Source organism: Rousettus aegyptiacus, unplaced genomic scaffold (genome assembly GCF_014176215.1).
Source record: "Rousettus aegyptiacus isolate mRouAeg1 unplaced genomic scaffold, mRouAeg1.p scaffold_m13_p_4, whole genome shotgun sequence".
NCBI classification, from domain to species: Eukaryota; Metazoa; Chordata; class Mammalia; order Chiroptera; family Pteropodidae; genus Rousettus; species Rousettus aegyptiacus.
Genome location: NW_023416307.1, coordinates 20,139,749 through 20,166,890, shown reverse-complemented (window position 1 = coordinate 20,166,890; position 27,142 = coordinate 20,139,749). Strand labels below are relative to the sequence as shown.

The window sequence follows — 27,142 nt, the reverse complement described above, 5'->3', positions numbered from 1 at the left end:
AAGGAAATTCTCACTTGCATGAGGTCCGTCGTGAGGCTCCCAGGCTCTCAGTGTGTGCTTTCAGTTTCCTTGTCTGTGACGTTAGGTGTTCTTTTGGAAGAGTTGATGAAGCACCAACTCTCGCATTTTATTGTCCAAAGCCAAGATTAGAGTGTCACCTTAGTGGAGGATTTGCACTTAGGCATTACGATTCTAAGACATGTGCTTTATTCTTCATAATTCTGTCTTCCAGGACATCAGAGCAGGAAAACATTGGCCGTTACTGCTGTGGAGTCTCGATTATCCAGGCCCAGCTGTGAGTCTTACATGCCCTTGCATTTCTTAGTTTTTTCCTTCCGCCGAACTCAGCATTTTTATTTTTGGATAGTACTAGATTGTGGTAGCTAGTGTTTATGGACTGTTGTTATTTGCTTATTTGTTTTATTTATTAAGCCTTCTTTTCTACCTTTTTCCTTGTATAACAAAAGAATTTTCCTTTTGGGAAAAACCGGCCTGACTTGGTGCAGTCCTGGCCTCACTATCAGTCATGCTCACTCATTCCTGCCACTCTCTGGAAACTCCTGCTCCCTCCTGGACCACAGTTTAAAACATGAACACAAAACTGAGCCAAATCAAGAAACCTGACTTGTGTTAGTTTCCTATGCTGCTGTTACAGATGACCACAAACTTAGTGACTTACATGAACGAAAATGTATTCTTTTACAGTTCTAGAAGCCAGAGTCCAAAATTGGTGTTGGCAGGGCCGATTCCACCCTGAGGCTCTAGGGGACTATCTGTTTCGTTGGCTTTCCCAGCTTCTAAGGACCACCTGCGTTTCTTGGCTCGTGGCTCCTTCCATCCTCAAAGCACTTCAATCCAATTCCTGCTTCTATCATCACATGGCCTTCTCCTGGATCCTGGCTCTTTCTGATCCCTCTTACAAGGACCCTTGCGAGTCACTGGGTCCACCTGGATAATCCAGGATAATCTTCCCATCTCAAGCTCCTTAATTTAATCGTTTCTGCAAAGTCCCTTTTACCATGTAAATAACATTCACAGACGACAGAGATTAGAATGTGAATATTTTGGGCGGAGAGCAGTCATTTTTCTGTATCTTATACCACACTTCTGGGAAAAGTGATCCATCCCAAAGTGAACATGTGATTTAAAGAGGAAAATTAAAGCCTTCCCTGGGATTATTATTAGAATGGGAGGAGAAGTTACTTTTCCTGGGAGTGGCTGATCTTGAAGAAAATTATGTTGAGGCTGCTGACAACTGTCTTGCTGGTTACATGGAGGAAGGTCATCTGCAGCAGGAGGGAATGAAGCCAAGTGATAGGGAATGGTAGCCAAGAATGTGGAAACAAAGGGCAGTGATAATAATATTCAAGCACCTGCATCCAGCTACACACTTGAAATCAGACTTAACCCTGATTTCCCAGGTTTAGGAACCAATAAGTTCTCTGTTTGCCTGAGCTACTTTGAACTGAAGATCTACAATAATGAATCGCCACATATATTATTTTAAACAATGAGGAGGGGAATGAGGTAAGCGCCAACTCAATTATTTTTCTGCTCCTTCTAAGGAGTATGATAACTATACTTGAATGCAAATGAGGTTGAAACTGTCAAAATAAGTCTTTATAACATCATTAAGTTTTGGTTTCTTATCGCTATTCTACCAAAGTACAACAGAGAATTAGAAGCTAACTATATTAAAAAACACGAATGTGACCCTAAGGGGTAAGTTATTAAAATAATGAATTAAAAAAAAATTTTTTTTGCCGTTGTTTTCTTATTTCCAAAAGCAAAGAAAAGGATATTTCCTTTTAATAAGAAGCCTGTTCTTACAGGCTCCCTTGCCTGGTGGGAGGCATGTGGATTGTGTTAGCAACTTTTGTCCTTCAGGCCTGGAAATTTTTGTTTTGAAAGGTTAGGCTAATCAAGAAATTATCATGGGCCTGCCCTGAGAGGAAGCAGTTTATGGAGCCTGATGTTTAAAGAGAGAGTTCACTCTCAAAGGGAAGGCATGGATTGGTGGATGACACTGATTGCTTCTTTCAAGAAACAGAGATTCTTTCCCCTCCTCTTGAATCTGGGTTTGTTTCAACCCATAGAATATGGAGGAAGTGATGCCTCGCCAGTTTCAGGCCCAGCTCCTTAGAGGACTCTTGGCTTTTCTTTACTTTTTCTTGGAATACTTCCTTTTAGGATACAAACACCATAGAAGAAGCATGGACTAGACTACTAACTGGTAAGAGGCCATGTAGAGAGGCCCTGGAGGAAAAGGAAAGCCTATCTTGGATTTTCTATCTCTAGCAGTTCTCCTAGCCGAAAGCAATTTCATGAATGTCCCAATCGTGAGCAAGTATCTGGTTGTATTTTAAGCTTTTAAGCTTCGAGGTTATTTGTTACCTGCAAAAGTTAACTAGTAGACAGCTAAAGATTGGTGTTGAGTAACACGGGGGCTTGCATCTTGTTCTAACTCCATGATGCACTTTTCTTCAATGCATCCCATAAGTGGCAGAACTTCATATTGGAGAATGTGGTGTGGTAATTAGGAAACCTAACACAAGGTGCCAGTCAGCAGGAGCTGTGGGGAAGGTCTCTATGGTCACATTTGTCACAGAGGGTGGAGAAATTGAATGGATTGCACCTTTGGGAAAATTCGTTAATAAGACATGTCTCTTCACCTTTCCTCTCTCCTGTCTGTCTGGAATTCAGATGTCATGAGTAGAGCTTAAGCAGTCATCTAGGACAATGAGACAATTCTGTGGATGAAAACTGTGCACTAAAGTGACAGAGCAGAAAATTGGAAAGATCCTGAGAATTCAATGACTTTGCGGAGCTGACAGATCTGGATTTGTTACATTCAGATTTCCTTCACTTGATAGAATAACCATTTTTATTTAAGCCAATATAAGTCTCAATTACATACCATGAAAGGAATTTTCTAAGTGATACATTTCATAAAATGACTGAGGTTACATTTCTCACAGACATTAGTGGGTTCAGAAATTAACACATTTGAGAAAAATAAAGAAATGTGATATTTCCACTACTTTGTTTCATGAAGCAGATCATTAACAAGTATTTAGAAAATAATAGCCTAGGAGACCATAGAGATACTATAACTAATTGGGTTTCTCTTATACACTGAAGACATTGTGAGAAAAGCCTGAGATTTAAATGGATGTAAATCTGGGTTTGAATCCTAGCTCCTTGAACAGGAGATATTATCTCTCCAAACTTCATATTCCTCTGTAAGAAAACAACGTGAAGACACATCACTGAGTTTTGGGGATGATTTAATGAGGTATCTGAGAAAACATGGAGTGCACTCCCTGGCATAGGGAGTCCTCAGTAAATGACAATGTTCTAGATGGTTTGTAATGGAGAGAGGGGGAAATTATACAGAAAGAAAAAAGTAAAAGCAAAGGGATGCCAGTCACAACAGAGAAGGGAAGGTTCAACTGATGTTATGAGAATAATTTTCAGAGCTGTACAGATCATCTTCCCAAGGAGCAGAGATACTATATATAGCAAGGAGCTACTATGTACAGAAAGGAGATAACTACAGTTAGTAGATTATTAAACCAGTTATCAAACCAAACACCCAGCTATATCCTTAGGATCTAAAAACCAAACCAAACCTCAGACCTGAGCAGTGGTAAAGAAAACAAGCTAGTATGAATAAAGACTTCATTTTCAGTTAGTCCTTCAGCAAGTCTTGACTGAGCACTCCAGTATTCCAAGCACTGGGAATATAGTGAAGAGCAAGACAGATCAAGACTATGCCCTGGAGAAGCTTTTATTCTACTGGCAGAGGTACAAAATATGCATGTAGATTAGAGAGCATACCATCGGATGTAAAGGAGTACGTTGAGAAATCACTAACCAGGTGAAGAGACAGAGAAGGATGAGTTTGGAGAGATATTTTTAAAAATAGCCTTCTTAGGTCCCAAATAGTATCTAAGAGAATTTAAATAAACTATTTGTAAGTATAAACTAAAATTTGCTTGACTACTTTATTTTTAAAAGATCATGAGTTTTGTCTAAAAAGTCATGGAGAGATACTGAGCAATTATTATTTTTTTTTTCCTGTGAAAGAATTGACAAAACGATTCCTGAATATTTACTTGTTCTAGCTCTTAGTGAGTGCTGTTGGCCTGGTTATATATTCTCTCCCAGCATCCTTTTTCCTTAACTGTAGATATGAGGCCATAATATTCACTTTACAAGGTTCGTGGGAAAGCCAAATTAAAAGATTAAGGTATGTGAAGTGCCTAACACAGTTTTAATGCTCAAGGAATATTCATTTCTTTCTCTTTTCTTGGGGTCAAATTTAACAAAAAGAAAATGATTCAAAAGAAAGCAAGACAGATCATTTGTGGAAAGACAAGAATTCTTGACTGTTGGGGTGATGACTTTGAAATTGAGCTCTTGCTGGCATTTGTGGATTACTGAGGCATTCGGAGAGGCAAGGCACATGTGTAACCTTTAATTAAGATGAAGACAATGGGTTGGGTCTAGTCATTCTTTCTCATTCTTTCTAGATCTGTGGTTCTGAATTTGTTTTCTGCCCTTTCTTTTTCAGGCTAGAAGTCAGAGCTTCCTAGATGTGAGTTCACTGATTTTGCAGGTCCGTCTGCATTACAGTCATCTGAGAAGTCATTATAAAAATAGATCCTCTGGTCTCAGCTCTAGATATTTTGATTTAGTAGATTGGGGGTGAGGCCCGGAAATATCACAGAGCCAGAACTGTATCAAATTCCATTTTAGGTTATTCATTTACTTATAATGAAAATGGTTATTTTTCTTTGAGTCCCATGTGTAATCTTTGCTAGTCATTTGCCTTGTATCTGTAAAGGGGAAATAATAAAAAGTGACACCAATGTTTTTCTAACATTTTCCTTATGTAACTTTTTACATCCATTTCAATATATTTACTATTTATTCAAAGACAGAATAAATCCCAAGAACAAATTTAAATTTTCATTTTTATCTTCAAGTGGATTGTGTACAAGCCAGTAGGCACTTTTCTAAACCTTTTTCTTTCATGAATTTTAACTTAGAAAATAATAAAAACACTACTTTTAGCTAGATATTTAAAATTCATGTTGAAAGACCCTAAAAAGGTGAACTTTCAGCAATAACTGCCATTGGTCCAATTTTGTAAATAACTGGAAAAAAATAAAGTTGGATCTTTGCCTCATACTGTACACTTGTATAAATTCTAAATGGATCAAATACTTAAATTAAAAAAAATGAAATCACACAATTACTAAAAGAATACATGGATGTAATATTTAAATAAGAAAGGTCTTTCATTCAAATTTCAGATATCATAAAAGAATAAGTAAAAACCAAAAATTCTGCATGGCTAAAATATAAAAAATAAAACCCACTAGAAATATGTTAAAAAACAAACAATAAACTGAGAAAAATATCTTCAGTTATATTACAAATGAGAATATCTTTGATATACAGAGAGCTCCTTTAAATGAAATGTGTATAGATAGATAGATAGATAGATAGATATAGATATATATTAATAAGCAAAGTATAGGAACAGATACAGAAAAAAGAAATAGGAAATTTATGGAAAGATATTTAAAATTTCTCATAATAAAATAAATGCAAGTTAAAAGTACATTGAGATACCATTTTTCACCTAGTGGATTGGTAAAACCTAAGTTTACTTTCAGGCTTATTCATCTATTGCTAGTGGGAAGGTAAGTTAGTATACCTCATGTGGAGAACAATTTGACACTACCATCTGACCGGCAAACCCATTTCTGGATATTTATCCTACAGACATTCCTTTCCTATTGCAAGATGAGGTGTGTATGAGGCTTTTTGTTGGAGCACTTTGTTAAAACAGTCCAAGTGTCTATTAAGAGTGGATTAGTGAAATATCTTATGTATTTTTAAAGGATGGTATAATTTGCTATTGTAAACACGTGTGTGCCATTCACAGATAATAATAATAAAAAAAAGCCTCCAAGGTATGTGGCTTGGAAAAAAAGCAAGACAAAAGAGTGCATGTTTGTATTACCTTGTATTTGAATTAGAAATCGTTGAAATAAATATGAAATGTAAAATGGTCGAGGATGAGAGAGAGAGTTTGATTCAGGGATGACCAAGCATGAAACTTTGTTTGTTTTGCAGTCATCATATGTCTAATAATTTTATTTGAAAGAAAAATATCTGACAATAGTTTTTAACATGAGTTCTAACAATGGGGCAGGAAACTATATTTCGCTGTATTCCTTTTTATAATGTTTTTCTTTATGAACCAGATAACTCTATTCTCTATCTAAGATATAAAATAAAATTTAAAAGCCTCTATGAAGAAGCAAGAATGAGCAGATCTCATGTGGATAATTAGTGTTTTAAATTAAAAAAAAAACATATTGTTTAGACTGAAGTAAAGAAAACTATAGACTGTCCCACACTAAACACAAAGGGGGAACTCCCCAAGAAAATTGTGTAATAAACATAAACCTTCAGATATAATTTTCCAGAGTGAGAGTGGACCAGCCATGAGCGATAAGTTTAAAATTTTTTTCCTTTTTTTTTTTTCCCCCTGAGGAAGGGAAATCTATTCAGTGAAATGTTATTATAAAGAGACTAAAAACACTCAAAAAAGGTGTTACTAGTCCTCAATTGTGTATTTTGGCTGCAAGTAACAACAACGACAACAACAAAAAACCTCTTTTTATAGTGCTATAACCAGGAAGTGGGTCTCTGACATTGGTTCAGAGACGCAATGATGTCACAAAATTGCTTCAAAAGCCCCAGATACGAACATACCTGTTCAGAAATAACAGAGAGAGGAATATGGGTGCCAGACATTGGTTTTATAAGAGAGAGAGAGAAAAAAAAAGAAAAAAAAAAAACCAAAAAACCAAAAAACCAAAACGGTAACTTTGCTCCAATCCCCAAGCACTCTTTTCTTTTGCCTCATTGGCCTGTGTCACGTGGCCATTTCTAAATTCAAGGGGTATGGGCTGGGATCGTGAGTGTTAAGGTCTGCCAGCTTCTGTGGCAGGAGCAGGAAAGGACAAGAACGCTGGAAAGGCAAGCTGGGTTAGCTAGCCTTCAGTCGTCCCCCCTTATTTGTGGTTTTGTTTTCCCACGGTTTTAGTTAACTGCAGTCCGAAGACATTAAATGGAAAATTCTGGAAATAAACAATTGAAAAGTTTTAAATTGCATGCTGCTAGAGTAGCATGATAAAATCTTGCCCAGGCGGTGAACCATCCTTTGTCCAGCGTTTTCACATTGTATACTCCCCCCACTCTTAGTTAGTAAACATCTTGGTTTTCAAGTCGACTTGTGAGATATCGCACTGCTTGTGTTCAACAAACCCTTATTTTACTTAACAATGGTCCCTAAAGAGGGATGGCAATTCAGATATGCCAAAGAGAAGTCACAGAGTGCTTCCTGGAAACGAAAAGGAGAGTATAGTACAATGAGATATTTCGAGAGAAAAAGACCACATTCACATAACTTTTATTCCAGTATATTATGATGATTGTTCTATTTTATTATTAGGTATTATTTGTTATTATTGTTAGTCCCTTACTGTGCCTGATTTATAAATTAAACTATCATCGTAATGCATCGGAGAAAATATAATACCTGCAGGGTTCAGTACGAGCTGCAGTTTCGGGCATCCCCTGGGGGTCTTGGAACATACCCCCAAGCACAAGGGGGACTACTGTAGTGTCTGGCCAGCGGTGCATGGTAGGCCACTTGGTGATGAACATACTCTATACACAGCCTCTTACTTGATCCCAGGGTAGGTTAACTAATCTCCAACTGGAGGCTTACTTGACTGATTCCCCTGTACTGGAATAAGAGATTTCTTTGAATTTCCTGGGACTGTACCCTTTAGGAACTACCCAACTATCAATATAGTGCCCTTTAAAATAACACTGTTTAACCCCCCTGCTCTTATTACTATATGATGTTTTTAATTAAAAAAAAATGGCTATCAGTGATTGCTTTCATAACCTTTTGAGAAAGTCTGTTCACTGAATATTCTAATGATCATAGTGGCACATTCTTTAAGAAACCTCCTGATAATAGATAAATCTGTCTAGCTTGGGTTATTTAAATTATTTCAGTACCTTACACAGATTGAAAGGCAATTCTGATCATTTGACTATTAAAAATTTGCATATGACCTTTCAGCCCAGTCAAATAATAAGTGTAAGCCAAGCCTTGTAAAATGGAAGCAAATACTCTTAATCGGGAAAAACAATTTTAATACGATGTTTATCTGCCATTATGCTAAAGCGTATCTTCTCTCCAACAGGTTTATATGACACTGAAGAATGCTTTAAAATCCGAAGTTGATAATTTTTCAGTGACCAACTGTTTTAAAAAACACACTATACCTAATATTGCACAGCCATTCAACAAATTGATATTTCTAATAACCTGGTGCAGATGGCATTCCGATGTCATAATTGCCATGGCAGACTCTCTGATGATTTCTTGGTAAAATTCCTTCCAGCTCAATCTCACGTTCTGTGATTTTATAGTTGTTCATGTTTAAATACAAGCTATGGTTTATTGAAGCTTTGAATCTGCCATTTTTTAAAAATTTTAAAGCCCTCATTTCAGATGAGAAAGTGCCTCCCCTCAACTATTTACTCCTTGCCTTCTGAACCTTGATATTACCTAAAAGAGGGAACATTTTACCATCATTAGAGAATCCTTTGACTGTAGATTCCCCTGGAAGAGGTGATACCTAACCTTAACGGGGAAAAGCACTGTTCATTCTGGTGATGGGGAAGGGATAAGGCTCAGGAGTGGGAAAAAGAAAAAGGGAAGAGACCTTGGTGCAGTAGTCTTCATTCATTCAAATGTACATTTCTTAAGGGAAGAATAGTCACCATTCTAGAGCCCACACGGTTTATTCGTTCACTCATTGAACAAACTTTTATTGAGCAATGCTACATGAAAGACACTAATATAAAAAGAAATGTCAGTGTTGGAGATGAGACTAGAGAGGACTTGGGGTCAATGGTTTTACAACATTTTTAGGGCCACAGGAGACATAATTTAATAACATTTACACAGATGTCTCATACCTAAAGCAGATGTAGACTTAGTTGAGTGTATGTGTTGGACTTAGACCCTTACCGATCTTGTTCTCCTCACTCTCTGAAGTCCCAACAGGGTGTAACTTGAACATTTTTGCTTGAGAGATTGAAATGAGTGCCCACACTGAATAGCATCTCTTTTGTAGAGCTGCCACTTAGAGCTCGGCTGTTTCACATTAACACCTAATGCTTATTTAGTGGCCTGATCACAGACGCTGACATCCAGCCAAAGGATTCTCGTAGTGGCTGTGATGGTGCATGGGGGCAAATGGAATGGGTATGGGAGGCATTCTATCTGGCATCAGGGCTGCCAATTGAAAGGTTTACAGGAGCATGTGCAGGCAGAGTACTTAAATGAAATGACATGGTAAAGAGCAAAGTGAACTGTGCTACACATGCTCCATCCAAATGAGACAGCAGCTCTTCATCTCTGGCTCACTGCTGCCCAGATGTTCATATTTTCCAAGAGCTTCCAGAAATCTATATGTTTATAATAATAACTAATTCAAATCTAAAACACTTTGGGAAACAAAAAAGGCATGTCAGTGAGCTGGCTGTCAGTTTGAAATTTCTGATCTAGACCTTTCTGATTTTAGACCTTCCCTGAGTGACTCATTTACCAAGGTTATGTTGTTGTTTTTTTACATTCATTCCATATAACTGAGGTTGGCCTTATAGATCAATATGCACAATAGAGGAGAAATCGAGAGAGAAATAATAAAGAAATCCAAAATAAGCACCATTCTGTTCAATGCACTGATTATAGTAACAGTGCAAGTAATACTGTGCACGATGTTACATTCATTAATGATGGGGTTAGTCACTTAGTACATCACCTCTGGTAAGTTACTTACCCTGTTTCAATTTCTTCATCTGTAAAAAGGGGATGCATTAATATCCACCTTAAAAAGTTGTTGGGAGACATAAATGAGATAACGCATGTAAAATACTATGCAGAATTAATGATATTTGCTGTTGAGGTTTTGAGGAGGGCCCAGAACAACACACCCCTCTTCACTGCCTTAGATTTGAACCAGTTGAAACACAATCAAGTTGTTCCATGGAGAACAAAAATATTGCCATTATCAATAATAAGGACTGGGTTTTAAGACACAACTTCGTTTGACTAATGAAATGGACTTTCTAACTCTCTACCTTTTCTTCTTGGCCTTGAAACAATCTACCTGAAAGGACTTCCTTCAGAGGAACAGACACTTAACCCAAAATTCCAACTGCCCTTGGTCCAGTTGAAGACGAAAGAGAGAAGAGGCTTAGTGTTTTTGTTCACTTCCACTTTTGATCTAACTAACCCCACTTCACCGAGAAATGTTGATCGATAGCTGTTGGCCACTGATAGCACTCCACCTCCAGGGAGAAGAGTAAAGGGTGGGATGGAGGCCAGGAGTACTGAGGAGAACACTATCCAAGGAAAGAAAAATAAGGAATGGGGAAGAAACACTTTCGCTAAAATTTAGTAAGTGCTCAATAAGTGGTATACATTATTGTTGTTGTTATTTTTATTATAGATAGGCAGAACCCTAACAATCTTCAGCTTGACAGTCTTTTGAAGAATTGCAAGATAAGCCCTGCCCAATTATAATCAATATATCCTCAAACTGGAATTTTACAAACTGTGCTCTATAGGATGCTGAAAGAAGAGCTGGGAAAAATGGACTCCAGCTCAAATAATTTTGGAAAAATGTGGATTAAAGAAAAAAGTAGATTTCTTCAGCACAGAATATTTTACAGTTTTCTATATGCTAAAATGCATTTGACATGCTGGTAAATTCATATGTAATAAATGCCTCTATTTCAAATTCATTTGTGCTAGTATATTTTTCTCCAACATATTTATTAGCATTCCACGAACAATGTTCTGTGAATGATGGTTAGAGAAAGGCTAATTTAGATTAATTTTAAGTCAACCAATTTATCCAAATACTTGGGGGAAACAATATTAACTACTTTGTACACAATGACTTACTACTCACTTAAATCTAACAAAATAAACACATGGAAAGCAAAGCAAAGTACATTTTACAAAGTGCTCCCTTCTTAAAAAATATTACTTTTTTTGGGTTTTGACCCAGAAAGGCAAATAAAAGTTGTTAAGCTAATACTCTCTGCAACAAAGTTTTATTCTTTTGTTCAGTTTAGGTCACCAGCGGCCTTCGGCATCACCATCCAGAGCCTCTGCAGTGTGAGGAGCACGCTGTCTGCATTTGGTCCATGGCATACACCTTTTGGAAGGAGGAAAGAGTTGAATTTTAGGGCCCATCACATTTAGGTTTCTAATAAAACTAAAAGATTCTTAAACACTGGTTTTGACTTAGCAGTTTACTGTGTTCTTTCTAAAGTTTTCTTTATGATTATAAAAAAAAAATGAGAACCATCTGCTTCTAATTCCTTTATAATTCTTGTTCCCTAGTGTTGAATTGATTCATTCATTTAAAAATTAAATTATGAATATTTCTGGTTTCATTCAGCCAGTTTATTCTGGCGTTGGACTTGGTAGGTATTGAGGTATATAACTGGTTTCTAAAACCACGGACAACCGTTCTTGTCGTATATTTGTATGACATTGTGTTTCGGCCTTGGTGGTCTTGTTAATAAAGAACACAGCAACTAATATTTGTGAGATGTGTTCTAACCACATTGTTTCATTTGGTCTTCACAAATGTCTTCTGAAATACATGCCATTATTTTGCCCATTTCATAGGCGGGAACTGGCACTTATAGAAAGGCTATATGGTTTCTGATGCCACCATTCGTAGGAAGCATTAGCTTGATGGTAACTGAGGCTGCCCACACCATAGTCTGTCGGTCAACAACCATGTCCAATTTAAGAGTACTTGGAGATAGAGTTCCTAGAACCCATCTGGTTCTTCAGGGTCTTTGCAGAGTCATAAATTTGTGTAAATCCAAACATAGTTGGTTTATTGTTCACATGAATGAGTCTATACTTATTACTCGCAGGGCTCTCTCAAAAATTTAAAAACTGCAATATTTAACTATTCTGGGAGAGAAAGATTAATAGGAAAAAGGAATTAGCTAATGCTTTTTAACTAGGCCAGCATGAGTGGCTGAATCAAAAAGGAAATGACTAGTTCAGCTATGGTTGGGATGCAACATGGATGGGAATGCAGATTGTGTTCCAGGAGCTATAAGTGGAAATGGATACGATGCATGGCAAAAATCCATGTTGCTTAGAAATTCTGCTGTTTGCAACACCATGAATGGACCTGGAGGGCACTATGTTAAGTGAGATAAGTCAGACAGATAAAGACAAATACTGTGTGATATTGCTGATATGTCAAATCTAAAAAAACAAACTTGTAAAAGCAGAGAGTAAAATGGTGGTTACTGGGAGCGAGGAGGTGGTGGGGGAGTGGAAGAGATGCTGTTTAAGAGTATGTACTTGCAACTAGGAGACGAATAAGTCCTGGACATCTAATACACAGTACAGTAATTATAGACAACAAAACCATATCATTAACATTAAACTTGCCAAGAGACTAGATCTTAATTGTTCCCAACACTAGAAGAAATAATAATTAGTTGACATTAGCTAATACTACAATAGCAATCATGCTGAAATGTACACAAATCAATATGTGTACACCTTAAACTCACTCAAATGTACACGAATCAATATGCGTACACCTTAAACTCACTCAATGTTTTATGTCAAATATATTTCAATAAAAATACATGAAAAAGAAATCTATGCCGCTCAGGAACATCATGAATACTTTACAACCGAGGCCATGGTGAAATGAAAGCAGCAGAAATGCTAAGGCCTCAGATATCTGAAAACTCCTTTCAAAATGTTTGCCATGAAGCATGATTTATTGTGCCTGGGCACCTTCGTGGATGTGCCAAGATTTACGCTTTATCTGATTTGAATGCTCAAAGGGCACATGATCCCAACTGAGGATAAACTACCTTTTCAAATGCAGAACTATTCCTTCTTTCATTTGGATATGTTGGGGTTTTTGTTTTTCCTTCTTTTTGTTGTTACAGCTTGAGAAATGTTCTATCATGTGAAACAGATCATATCCCGTGAAATCATTTGAAAGTATATTGAAGCCACATTGCAAGTTGGCATGGTGTGTTGCTTACTTTGGGGGCTGGGAAGGATTATAGGTCATGATTTTAACAATCGAATACTCTGGGATGAATATCAAATTTACTTTATGCTCCCCTTTTCTCCTTTCCTTCCTTCGACCCCTGCCCCACTGAGCACAAAGGTTTTCAAGAAACCTTTTCTTGAGTTTTTACCAAAGCTACTACATGGGAGACTTACATGCCTGAAAGAGTCCCTTCCTCCACAGGACGTACAGTCGCATGCAGTATCTCATGTACACTTCAAATACTTGTCACATGAAGGAAGACCATGGCAAGGGCTCTGATGGAGAGATGAAACTTGGTGGTACCCGGAGCAGGTAAAGTTTGAGTTGCTCTTAGGGTATTAGAGAAGGTATTACAGAACAAGAGGCATCTGGGCAAGGTTTTGACTGTTAGAAGAAAAAGCATTAGGTAGGAATTTCAAGCTTAAAAGTAGTTTAATTAAAAAAGGAGTATGGGATTTGCGGGTAGTTAAAGGTACAGCCATGGTTAAAGGCACGCAAATCTATTTGAAAAAAACACAATAAAATACAGACACATTTATTTCAGACTGTCTATGGATTGCTTAGTTTTCAATGCCTGGGTTAAAAATCAAAAAGCATGAGCCACAGTCAACAAAACCCATCCATCACTCAGAGCTTCAAATATGCTTTTTTATTGCCTTTTTCTTGAAACATGAGTAGATAATCAGATACCCAAGGAACCTTAACATAAAAGATAAAGACTAAAAAACACACAAAAAATAGATAACTTGAAAAAAACCAAAGTTTGCAGAAACACAAAAACATCAAAGAGAAAACTACCTTTAATTTCCTTGGACAGATAAGAAAAGATTTTGAATCCTTGAAACATGAGCAATGTGTTGTTATAAACAGAACATTAAAACAAAACAAAAAAGAACTCTTATAAATAAAAAAATTTATGCAGATACAAGAAAATAAGATTAATTCTGTAAAGTTAAGAAAAGTTTCATTGACGTACTTATAAATATCCCACTTCTGATTTTCTCACTGCTGATACTCTGTTAAGTCTCATATTTTGGCATGTTCAATAAGGGAAAAGTTTAGAGACAGCAGAAAACGAAAAACTGAAAGTCAGAACTTCTCAGTAATTTTAGGCTATAAAATCTCTCTTCCAAGGACAAGGTTCGACTATTTTCAGTTCTCTAAACCTGTACTTATTCCTCTCTGATGCATGGCTTGTAGAAGTTCCTCTTATCTAAACACTCCTTGTGCTGAATCCATTGTCCTCTCCTTCATCATCACCTCCCACAAAACACAATAAAAATTTTCTTTGCACCAAACACAAGTTATAACCGAATTCGAGGGTAGGTTTTATGAAGGCAGAAATTGTACTAGTTCTGTTTACCACTCTGTCTTAGGACAGTGTCTGGCCCACTCTAGAAGCAAAATAAATATTTGTTGCATTTATGGAAAAATTAATAATTGCTCAATACCTTTTAAAATAGTTCCTAAAATAATGCTTTCTAATGAATTGGAGCTGGAAGAAATGTGGTGGTTGGAGGCTGATGAAATATAAGACCAACATATGTTCATTCTCACTCATCGATAGTTCATATCTTCTTTATATCATCGCCACAGCTACACTCTCATCCAGCTTACCTGGACTTCTGCAACATCCTCCTAATCCTCTGCCAGTGTTTCCCAACCATTTCCACAGAATGGTACCCATTGTACACAGTATTTGTATTTACTTTGGTATCAAAGGAGAAGCTTACTTATGGCTAAGAGACAACCGGATGGAAATCCTGGCCACCTCAGTTTCTTCCTAGCTGCCCCCAAAACTGAAGAGATCAATCTCAATGCATCTGCATGTACAGATGGCGCGTCTGTCTTGGCACACTGCACAGGAAGCTCTGCACTGGATTCTTCCCAGTATATTAACATTGTGAGCATTTATTCGTCTTATATTACCAATTTTTAGCACTGTGTCCATCATATACTAAGTACCTAGTATGTGTTGTTGAATTGATACAAACCAATTTCTAGAGCTGATAACCCAAAACACGGATTAGTCATGTGAAAAGCAAAAATTTGGGGGATCAGTAATAAGGCTTTTTTTTTCTATGGACGGGCTTTCAAGATCCATTTTCTCCCTCACCAAAAGGCACCTTTTCAGTCTAATCTGGCATTCTGCTTGTGAGATTCCCAGTATGCCACTTAAGGCTCCTGAAACCTACTGTGTTTTTACATTTCTCTTTCCTTTCTTCCTCGATCTCCTCCCCTCAGGATGTACTTCATCTCATTTTTGGCCTGAGGAAATCTGCTAATATTTTACAACTCAACTAAATGTCATCTCCTCACTTAAGTCTTCTCGGGCGCCTGTCTTCTTTTAATGTTTTTCCAAAGTTCTCAGCTAATAGTCTGCAGTGGAGATTAAAAAAAAAAAATTCATTAACAGGTAAGAATTCTTAAGAAAGAAATTGCCTTTGTTTAGGGTAAGTTTTGATAATCCCCCAAAAGGGTAACAGAGGACCAAAAGATCTAGCAATAAAAGAAGTGGCCCAGTCGCTGTGCATAAGCAATGAATAGGAGTTCGTGAGTACTGTGAGACAAGGGAATGCAAGGAGAAATAGCTGAGTATCATGGCAGAGAAACCTAACGAGTAAGAATAGGGGCATCAGAATTCCAATTAGAGTGTTTGTGCCATTACGATATACATCCTTGTCTGTATTTCTACAGCTTTCAGTGGAGTATGCCACATATCTAAAAGCCTCACGACAGTGAGGTTTTTATTATTTATATTTGGGAGGCACATCTGGTTTGAAAATGATGGAAGTGAAGGCACACACACACACAAGGCAGAATGAAAAATAAGTTGGTAGAGTAGAATGTGGAGGGTAAAGGTATTTATGAGTTACAGGACAAAAAAAAGGAATTTAAGTCAAACTTCTCTCAACCACAGGGAATGGCCACGCCTTAGCTGCTCTCTGGGTTTAACCTCTGTTAGAGCAGTTGTCATAAACTGCTTTGTATTATAAATAATATAAGTGATGGGTATAGTCTCTGGGGGGCAGGATTAAATTAAAACACGGCTGTCTCTGCTGCGATCATGGATATGGAATGGGGACTTGGACAATTCGTAGAAGAAGATGGATTTTGGGCAAAAAGGAAAAAAAAAAAAAGAAAAGTAGGAATCTGTGACAAACAATTCCCCCTCCCCCCCATATAAATCAGCAGTAATTGTTAATATTACCTCTCGGACTCTTACTCCTGTGTTGTCCATTGTAGTGTTTGTTATCTGAGAGATCCTGTATGGGTCTGACCACCTCAATGCTATGCCATCATGTTATATTTCTAAGCACTCCCTTTGCATCAAACACAAGTTTACAAATGGGCTCAAGGGTAGGTTTTATGAGGGCAGAAATTGTACCTGTTCAGTTTACTACTGTGTCTTGGGGCCACACCTGGCCCACTATATAAGCAAAATACATATTTGTTAAATTAATGAAAAAAATTAATAGTTGCTCAATAAATTTTAAAATATTTTCTTGAGTAATGCATATTGATGAATTGGAGCTAGATAGAAGAAATGTGGTGGTTGGAGGTTGATGAGAAATAAGACGGAAAAATACAGAATGTGGTGAAATATATAACCGATTATCATGGTCTCTTTTCTGGGTGCCAACTAACCTCACTTGATACACAAGTTATCTTACCTTTGTTTGGTTGAGTCTCCAACTAATTTACAAATGAGATTCAATATTTGCCAACAAATTGAGTTGGGTCCACTATCTTATTTTCCATATCATTGGAATTCTATCCCCTTTGTGCCTTTTAGCAAACTAGAAATGCATATGAAAGTATGGCCTGAGTTGCGCTGTTAGAAGCTACTCCTAAAGGCTCTGGGAAAAAAGCGTCTATGAAGCGTGTCCTTGCCTGTCACTGTGCATTCCCTGGGTCTTCAAAATCATAATCTGCCTCACAGAGCTGAAACTTATGGCCGAGTTTCAACAGTTAAATATCTTCCCGTTTCTGGGCAATATTAATTTCCTCTGTGAATTAAAAACATGTTTGTCAATTTCACATGCATGAATCTTGGAAAATACAGTTCTAGGAGGCATTAAAATTACTTACAAGACTAAACGCTTTTATTTTTGTGAGCAATTAATGTAATTAAAATACTCGGTTACATCTGATGGCCTCATTTTCTGAATTCTGTAGTGATCAGAGTAGAATATTGAACAAATATCGGATTACTTTTGCCTTCTGAATTCTTATTTGCTCTTTCTGAATAATTTTGTGTTATATAATTTGCAGCTGTTCTCTTGTTGCCCTGTGTATTATTAGTATTTACTGCATGATGGCTGTCTTAGTTTCCCAGGGTTGCTGTAGCAAAGTACCACAAGCGGAGGGGCTTAAACAACAGAAATTTATTGTCTACAGTTTTGGGGGATGGAAGTCCAAGATCAGGATGTTGGCAAGGTCAGTTCCTTCTGAGGGCTCTGCAGAAGAATTTGTTCCATGTCTCTCTAATCATTTCTGGTGGTTTACTGGCAAATATTGGTGTTCTTTGGCTTATAGAAGCATCACCCTTATCTCTGCCTTCATCTTTGCATGGCATTCTCCCTGTGTGGTGTGTCTGTTTGAGTCCACATTTCCCCTTATTTTATGAACACCAGTCATATTGGATTTGGGCCCACCCTAATGAACTCATCTTAACTTGATAACCTGCAAAGACCCTATTTCCAAATAGATACTGTGGATTAGGGCTTTGAGATCTTTGGTGAGGACACAATGTAACCCATAACAGTGGCAAATCATCGTCAGGCGTTGGTATAAGGCAAGGTGAGGAAGAAATTTCTCTGAAGTGCTGAACTGGGCCCTGAAGGGACAAAGTACAAGCCCTGCCAGGGAGAAACAGACTCTCCGCAGGCCAGGGGAATAGAGATTTATTGTGATTCCTTTGGCTGTATGTAACACCTGAGCCGAACACAAATGAAAGAGTTTTTTTGAAAGAGGTAAAATTAAGGAAAAAAAATCTGGACTTCAGTCCCAGCTCTGCCATTTTTTTCAGCTAAGTGCACCTGTATAAGCAAATCAGCCTCTGATAAGGCTTTTTTTTCCTTGTCTGTAAATGGAAGCTCTAACAACTTGAGGCTTAAATAAGACATTGTATGTAAAGTACCCAGAGCTGTACTTGTAATTCAGCTGAGCTCAAAAACAGAATTTCCTTTCTCTCCCACTCCCTTATTCATTCTCTTTCCATCTATCCTTTAAGTCTTAAGATTGCCCATAATGCTGACTTTAAATAAGTGAAGATTTTAAAACATCATATAATTTTAAGATAATTGATTGAAAGGTGAGCTGCATGTGTATCGTAAAAATCGAAGGATTTTGAATAGTTCTTCTGTCTCCCATTCTGACTGTAGGGTTTGGCATTTGAGTTAAGGCATTTAGTCTTTTTAGAATACTTTTCTCTGACCTGATAATTGTCATGTAACACATTAGCATCCAAGCACTCTTGGCAGGAGGGGCTATATATTGGATGAAGCAGTAGGTTCTTGAGGGAATGTGTAAGAAAGATCAGTTTGTTACTCTTAAAATGCTTGTGAGCCATTCACCTGGTATTTATTCAGTTCCTACTCTGTGTCAAGTATTGTGATTGGTGCTGGGTATCTGACTTTGACAAGCTTGCCTTTTCTTCCCATGGGAAGACTGTGCTTCTGTGGTAGGCAGGTGTCTGCATAGGCATAGTATTATACGTGAGGGCCAGGTAAGGCAAGGAGGAGGGTACTAAGGAAAGGATGCTATTAAAGCTATGGGTGAAAGGGTAAAGCTCCAAGAACTCTCTTCACATATGTCTTAGAAGTGGTCGTAATGCAAGAAATAAAAGGTAAACTCTCCTTCTTAAACAATAACTGTTGTGATAAAGTAAAGGTAAATATTTTTTGTTGTGGTTGTGCTGTTAAGAATCCACGTCAAAACAAAGCATGCTGAAAAATTTCTAGGCAGCTTTGCACAGGATCATGAAGGCAGCCATATTGTCTATTGGACACAAGAAAGGAAGTCCTATTCAGGAAATTAGAAGAGAACTTTGAATCTAGGCACTATGGGCTTAATTCAATGATAAATTTACAAAGCATAGGCTCACCTTAGGCTCTTGTTCCTATTGTTCACAGTAACGTACTATTCCTCTTATTTAGTCATGTTGAGACCTCACAAGTGTTTCGGTGAAATAGTGTTGGAGCTGGAACAGACTTGAGATAGCATCTAGACCAAGTCCTCAGTTTAGAAGAGAAATTGAAGCATGTAGAGGTTAAGTAAATTGCCCAGGTCACAGCCTCCTTCATGACAAGTTTTTTTACTTCCAGATCTATTCACTTTCATTTTGGAGTTGTTCATAAGAAGCAGCAATAAGATCATTTTAATTTTCTAATTGTCAATTTCCCTACATGTATTTACAAACAGAACAAGAATTTTATGCTTTCTTTTCCCAACTTCTATCAAAATCAAGTTATTGGTTCTTGCTGAGATACTCTGTGATTTAAGCTTGGATTATTTGAAACAGAATTTATTAGCTAGGAAAACTTGAATTCTTTCCTTCATTTTGCAATGTTCCTTGTCATTGTGACATGATTTTTACTAATTTCAACCGTTCCTCTAGATATTCTTACCATTTGACTTCAATTTTCATTAACTAGCAGGTGTTGGGCAGCTGCTCTGCTCATTTTGGGTTCATCCTAAATTTTCAATTCTTCCTTTATCATCAGGGCTGTTTTGCATAGGCTATCTTAATGACTTGGCCTAATTCCAAATTATGAAATAGGTTTGTAATTAGTTAAATGTTTGCCAAAGCCAATTGATTTCATTATAAACCATGGTTTTAAAATGATCAGGGAGATTACTTCATGGATTGTATAAATGTCTAACTTTTAAAAATTTTAAATAAAAAAGTTGTATTTGTTTACAAAAAAATGAAATTAACTATAAAATAAAATAAAATAAAACAAAAAGCTTTTCCTAATTTTTACTACTGGCCTTATGTAACAACTTTATTTGTAATCTTGCATTTAAAAAAAAGTTATCTCATAATGATCAAGGCTGGGAAGGCCAAGTAATTCGAAGTTTGTTCTTCATGGTACATAAGCCACAATCATTCAGGCAAAAGGATTAGTATGTTAGTTTTACATTTCTTAATAAACCTGGTGTTTTGCAGGCATCAATTGCATAAAAATTCAGTTTTCTTAGTGTCGAGAAAGTAGCCGTCTCTATCTTCCTTCTGTAGATCCAAGTGGTAAAGAAGCTTATTAGTCACCAGGTCAACCTGCGGTGATAGACATTTTGGAAGACTGTATTGCCACAGATGCTTTTTTTAGAGCGTTGCATAGCATGTTGGTAAGCCTTTTAAAAATTTTGTGGGTTGATGAAGGCTTCGCCAGCTCAGATTATCTGCACTGACCCCTAGATGACTTATATAGAAAGAGCTAGAATCCTGAGAAGCGAGCGGTATGAGAGGGTAAAACTATCTGTGCGCCTGGCTGGCCTGAGTCTGGGTGTATAGGTCATACCTTTAGAAGGAGTACTGTTTTTTTTTCCCCACAAACCTCTCAGTAGTATCTCTAGCTGAATTGATCCTTCCGAGTAATAGGAAAGATATATATTTTAACAACAATTCTCTCTGGGGAGTTCATGGAAGTCAACATGAAATATTGATTGAGGAAGCTGACCAAACTTTTGTAGGAAGGGTTCAACCCACTGAATTTCTTTGGATCAGAGACTAATTAACCTAATAACTCATGTAATTTTTCAGGTGTCTACTTTCCATTTTCTCTTACCTCAACTATTATAAATGTTTCTGCATAAAATTAAATTCCCTTGCAAATCTCTGGACCTTTTTAAATACCTCAAATTTACACCCCCAATCATGTTCTGAGAGCACATAGGAGCTATTAAGGCTGGCTAACCCACACTGCTTAAGTAGCTCTGGGTCTCTTCATCAGGTTAGGGCACCCTTTCTGCCAATCCTTATCCCAGCTCCTCTGACTTCCCAAGTGAATGTTGGGACTCTTGTGGTCACTGTGTTTCAATAGAGTGTTTAGACGTAGATTCCACGTTGTAGGGGCTCTGCATGGTGGAACCCACTGAGCCGTACTGAAATCCATTCTGGAAGAATCTGGAGATTGGTTCTTTGGAGGATTGATGTTTCAATGGGCCCTAGAGGCATAGTGTTAAGGTTTATAAAATACCTTAGATTAAAAAAAGTTATTGTAGAATTACACGTAAATTATATTTCAGTAGAATCTGAGTACATTTTAACATGTTTGATAGGAAGTAGGGTAGAGGTTCTAAAATCAGAATATTCAAAGTCTAAAAAGCTCTTAAAATTCCTGGTTTCTCAGAGTGCCAAAATCATCAAAGATATAAAATTTCAAATTAGAGATCCACGTAATACTAGATGTAGCGGATGGCTCAGAAATCTTTTAGTTCAACTCCCTGCTCTCCAGCTTTTAGTGTTTTGCTTGCTTATTTTCTCGCAGATAAGGAAACAGAGCCCAGATTGGGTAATTCTCTCAAATCCACACAGCCAGTTAAGGGCACAGCTTGACTGAGAACACAAGTCTTCTGCCTCTTGGCCCAGATGATGTTTAAGGTGGTTCATTATTGCACCCAATAGTGTATGGGTATATCTTGAAAAACCCAATTAAATTCTGGTTTGGAACTAAATTAGGAGGTAATTTCAGCATTTTACCAAGAATTTCAAATGAATTTTCATCTTTCAACTTTCATAAAATTGGCCTAATGTTGTAGAATAGGGGCTATTCTGAATTCTTCCTATCTGGCATGTTACAGACTGCACTTCAGAGCATATTTCACTGAACCAGAGGGGATCAGGAATTTAAGGCACAACAGATTATAACCAATCTGTTTAGGGCTATTGCTTTTCAGAACAGTCAAAATGGCTGCTGTGGAAGAGACTTTAAATACTCATGAATATTCACAAGATCCCTGCAATTCCTAGTCTTGCATATGACTAATTCTAGTCAATGAAATGTGAATGAAAATTTTGGTTCTCGCTTCTAGGCCTGGGCGACAGTGTATTCTATATTACTTCCCCAGGTGTTCTCTATATATCTACCTCTCCCCGCCTACTCCATGTGGTGGGAAGCTTAGAATGCCAAGGCGATGGGTAAAAATGTTTAAAGGAGCTGGGTAACAGTCATGAGTTAGGGAAGAGACACCTGGGAAAACTTCCCAGCTGCACTGGATGTCAAAGGAAGGAGGACAAAATTTTGATTGTGCTCTTCAATTTGGGGAGTGTTTGTTACAGTAGCTAGCATTGATTACCTGGGCACTTCCAATTGCCTTTTAAATTTTATTTAGCTCCTAATTTTACTATGATGGCCTGGTAACTAATGAGAAAGTAGCTACAGAGGACATTGAATTTTTTATTTTCGTAAAATTCTCTTTTGTGATGTGAATTCCTGAATAGGATTGACTTTCAGACTGTCACACAATTTGTTATGTATAACGTCTAAAATTTAAGGCCCCAGTTTTTCTTCTCAATATGTATTATTCCCATATCGATGGCACCGTACCTGAGGTTGTATCATTCATATACAAATACTTAAACCTTTGTTTCTTCCTTCCGGAGGCTGATGACTTTATAATGACTCCTTGTGTCTGTTAGCACAGAGACTAAGCTGCTGTAACAAAGAGACCCCACCTCTTCCCAATAAAACACTCAGACTCAAACAACATAGAATCTTACTTCTTTCTTATTTTAACAGTCCAGAACAGGCCCAAAGTGAGCTTGCCCAGGGACCGCGGTTCTATCCATCTTGTTACTTTTCCATCCCAAATGTGAAACTAGCACATTTGTATGTTCCAGTCTGGAGTGCAAGCAATCTCCTTCTTAGTATGACCCCGAAGTTGTACACAATGCTCCTAGCCACATTCTATTTGCTGAAATATAATCACATATCTACCTATGACTAGTAAGTATAGCCTCTTACTCAGTTGTCATGTGCTCAGTCAAAACTCAGGACTTCTGTTATGGAAAGGAAGAGGAAAATGCATACTGGGACACAAAGTTTTACCTGACTAACCACACTGGGACCTTTGAACATACTTCGGCATCAGAAAGGATCAATTTGTTGTATTTTGAACTATTCTATAGTAAATATCCTTGCAAATGAGTTGGATTGACAGCACCGAAGTGATAATCAATACATTTATTATCAAATAGAAACCTTATATTTTCCCATTGTCAAGGAACTAAAGGCATGGATAATGCACTTTCCTGTGTTATGTTTTTAAAGTGCCATTCTGTGAGCCTCCACTGTATTTATCCTAGGATTTAGGAAGTCCTGGAGGCAGGAGACTAACCAAAATATTTCCTACTGACCAATCAGAATGGGTGGCAACTGTAAACACATAGCATACCTATATAGGCGCCTACCTGCTGAGTACCAGCCTTGTCCAGGGGTGGAGCATGCTCAATAGGAGTTTGTTCAGAGCCTCACAGAAAATGAAGTATCGTAAGGCAACTGAGAATTGTGATTCAAAAGTCTGGTTTGAGGAAAGGGAGATTCTGAGCTCGGTGCATTTTCTGTCACTCAGAATGTCGCTATGAGTTCAAATTTGAGGCCTAGGTCAAGAGGCGTGCAATAACAAGGCAAATAAGCTATATACACATATATAGTCATTGATTTGCTAGCATATATATGTGTGTGAATATATATATAAATACACACATTTATTATATATGTATATATGCACACACATATTTTATATATTCTATACTATATAGCATCATGTATTATATATATATAGTATATATTAAATATATATTCTGCCCCCCTCAAATAAAAATCTTTGTAGGATGTTGTTATGTAATAACATGGTAAATGACACAATGGAAAAATCCCCTGCTGGAATCTTTGGCAGTGACAAAAGACAGAGCCCTCAGGTTGGATGGCAATGCCCTCAGTGCCTGGCATCAGCACTCTGAGAGCTGTGTCACTGGAGATGGGTAGCTGTGGCTGGCTGCCCCTTTGATGAAGACCAGCAGCAGGAGACTCCTTTGTAGGCATTGGAGCATAGTGGCTGCATTAGGAACTAGCATTAATAGGAGGAGTCTTCTGAAAACTGGAGCCAGAGACGAGGGAATTCTTAAGTGGTCAAAAGTATTGCACTTGGTTTTACATGGAATATGTGTGTGACCCCCATAGGACCCTGAAAAAATTTGGAAAAAAGTTAAGAGAATTGGGAATTTGTTCTGGCACAATGATGAGAGGTAAGACAGAGTGAGACTCTGGTAACATTTACTGTGATACTTTCTCTACCAGCTCTCCCTGATTTATAAGTATGGACTTCATCGTTAATGTCCTTGATCTATTTTATCTATTTATCTTGATCCAATTGATCTCGAAGCCTTATCTGGTAGAGCTCCAAGCCTTGCAGCCCCACCACCCTTGGCCTTTGTCTTTTGCAGGGATTCCCAGAAGAGGGAAGAGCTCCAGGATAGCACACTTTCTGTTTAGAGAACAGCAGTCTTGAGGCCGAGATTAAATGCGCCTCTTCACTAACGTATCCCATTTCCTTCAACTCCACTGTTTCTCTTATGTTGCCTTTGCCTCACTTTGAGTACCATTTGCTGTTTCTGATTCGAGTCTTCATGACAGAGTGAGAGCCACACTATCAAGCAAGTCTCCTCTGTTCTAGCCTTTTGTCACAATTTCTATTATGTCTGTTTTTCATTAGCCATTCCACTCAAGAAATGGTTTGGGGTGTATCAAAGATATTTTAACAGGTTATGTTTTGTGATAGAAGGATTACAGACAATGGTATAAACTCAGCTCATGGTCCCCAAACAGAATAAAATTTGAGTGCTGCAATGTGCTGGGTACCAAGCCCTGAAGGTACAATGGCAGAGGAAATAGATATGAATTCTCGTGCTGTTTACTAGGTCCCTAATTTCATGTTAGCACAACCCCCTGTGAGGCACGCAGTCAGGCTTTAAAATTTCCAGTGCACTTGAAAATTTTACACTTTTTAGTTTTGAATTCTAGATTCCCACTGTTTGGCCCTAAACTATTTTGAAAAGTACATTTCCTTCTGGTTAGTTTCAGACAACTCAGCTGGCTCCTTGAAGGACTTTCTCAGCAACCGACATTGACTCAGTTTTTTCTTGTCTCTTGGAATTCTCATTCTGCTCTTTTCCCTCAGAAAAAAAATCTGTCTTTAAAATCTAGCTTAATGATGCATTTTCCTAAAGCATTTGCAAATATTTGCAAATGGATGGAGTCTACACATTTGAACTCCTTCATCATTTCTATCATGATTAAATTCTATACTGCAGTTACTCTCATTTAAATGAACCCCCTCAAAGGAGCATATGCTCACAACACGTTGCCATGGTGTGAACTGGAACGAGGTGCTCCTTCCTCGAGGTGCTTTACTTTCATCTGTTGGAAAGTTATAACATGTTAGAGTAAGCAACCTATAGCCATGTGTGGGAAAAGTTACAAATACACAAATCTACTATATCTGAGACATATAAGAACTCCCCTCATTTGTGTGTTACTTTAGATGGACACCTTGATTTTGCTTACTAGATTGTGAGTTACTTTGTTCAAGGCCGGCGGTGTGTTTGTAGATGCTGAGCAGCTAGCTCTCGTAGAAAAATCAGGCAGCCAACCAACCAACCAATCAACCAGCCAACCTTGATTTGTAATGTTGGATGATTTCAAACCACGACTCTGACATGTTATCAAACTAGCTTGCAAAATTCTTGAAAATTTGAAAATCGGCTCTCATAAGCAGGTAAGAGTTGGCTCTAGCACATCACAGGCTGGGCTCTATTTGTTCATTTTGTTTTCTACAGACGTCAATAAGTATTGACAAAGTCCTGAGCAATGCAACTATAAAACTTACAGGTGTTACACATTAAAAAAATCAGAAACATTCTTGATGTTGCTACCAAGGACAACATGCACTTGCCAATGTGACTATCTCTTTATTTTTAATGTTTGAGCACTGGGGTAATAAGTCTTTTTATGATGGACTCCTGAGGCTGACTACAGAAGTTCCTGAGACATAGCAATTCATTAACTTGTCTAAAGCAAAAATAATACCTATAAATAAACTTTCAGGAAAATGCAATGTGCCGAGTGCAGTAAAATCTCAAGGCTGCTTTATGATTAGTGTTTCCATAGTCCTGGGTTTCTACTTTCTCAAAGCCTTGGCTAAACAATTTATATTTTAGCTACTTTAGTGAATAAAGTCATAAATATTTTCTTGACATATTAGTGCTCATACAAGAACGATCTTCTCAGTTAATTAGTTTGCATGCTGAGATGAAAAGTGGGTGATACCGAAGGCTTGTTAAGTGTCAAATAACTAACCTCTGGAAGATGAATTATATTTATTTTATAAAGGCCAGTGCTTTAGTCTATGTGCGAGGGAATCAATTACGACTCCTCATATTTGTTTAGAATAATGACAACTCATATTTAGTTACCTCAAATTGATGTTGTATCCATATACTTCACTATTTAATAACAGAATAGTAAATATTTTTGATCAAATATTATAGTAGCATATTTTTTCCATTAGAAGATAATATCTAAGCTTAGCATAATTTTCAAAAAGTTTAAGTAATTCTAAAGTATTATATAATGGATGTTTATTTATATTGTATATTTTCTATAGCTGCTGTAACAAATTACTAAAAACGTTGTAGCTTAAAAAACACGAATTTACTTTTTGACAGTTCTGGAGGTCAGAAATCTGACAAGGGTCTCCTAGGGCCAAAATTAATGTATCTGCAGGGCAGTGTTCCATCTGGAGATTCTGGGGAAAAATCCGTTTCCTTGCCTTCTCTGGCTTGTAGAGGCTGTCTGCACTCCTTGCCATCTTCACAATCAGTCACAGCTGGTGGAGTTTTTATACGG

The 27,142-nt window shown here is 37.4% G+C and overlaps 1 protein-coding gene across 3 annotated transcripts in view; it reads left to right on the top strand.

Annotated features, from left to right (window-relative positions):
* Positions 1-11,412, top strand: part of STRIT1 (small transmembrane regulator of ion transport 1) — a 36,634-nt gene extending 25,222 nt beyond the window's left edge. The window contains exons 3-5 of one of the 3 annotated variants that reach the window (XR_004950547.1): positions 233-295; positions 4,577-4,621; positions 11,249-11,412. The gene's annotated coding sequence lies outside the window, so the exon portion shown is untranslated. The other 2 variants (XR_004950548.1, XM_036219623.1) reach the window with 2 other exon arrangements.
* Positions 11,413-27,142: the final 15,730 nt, after the last annotated feature.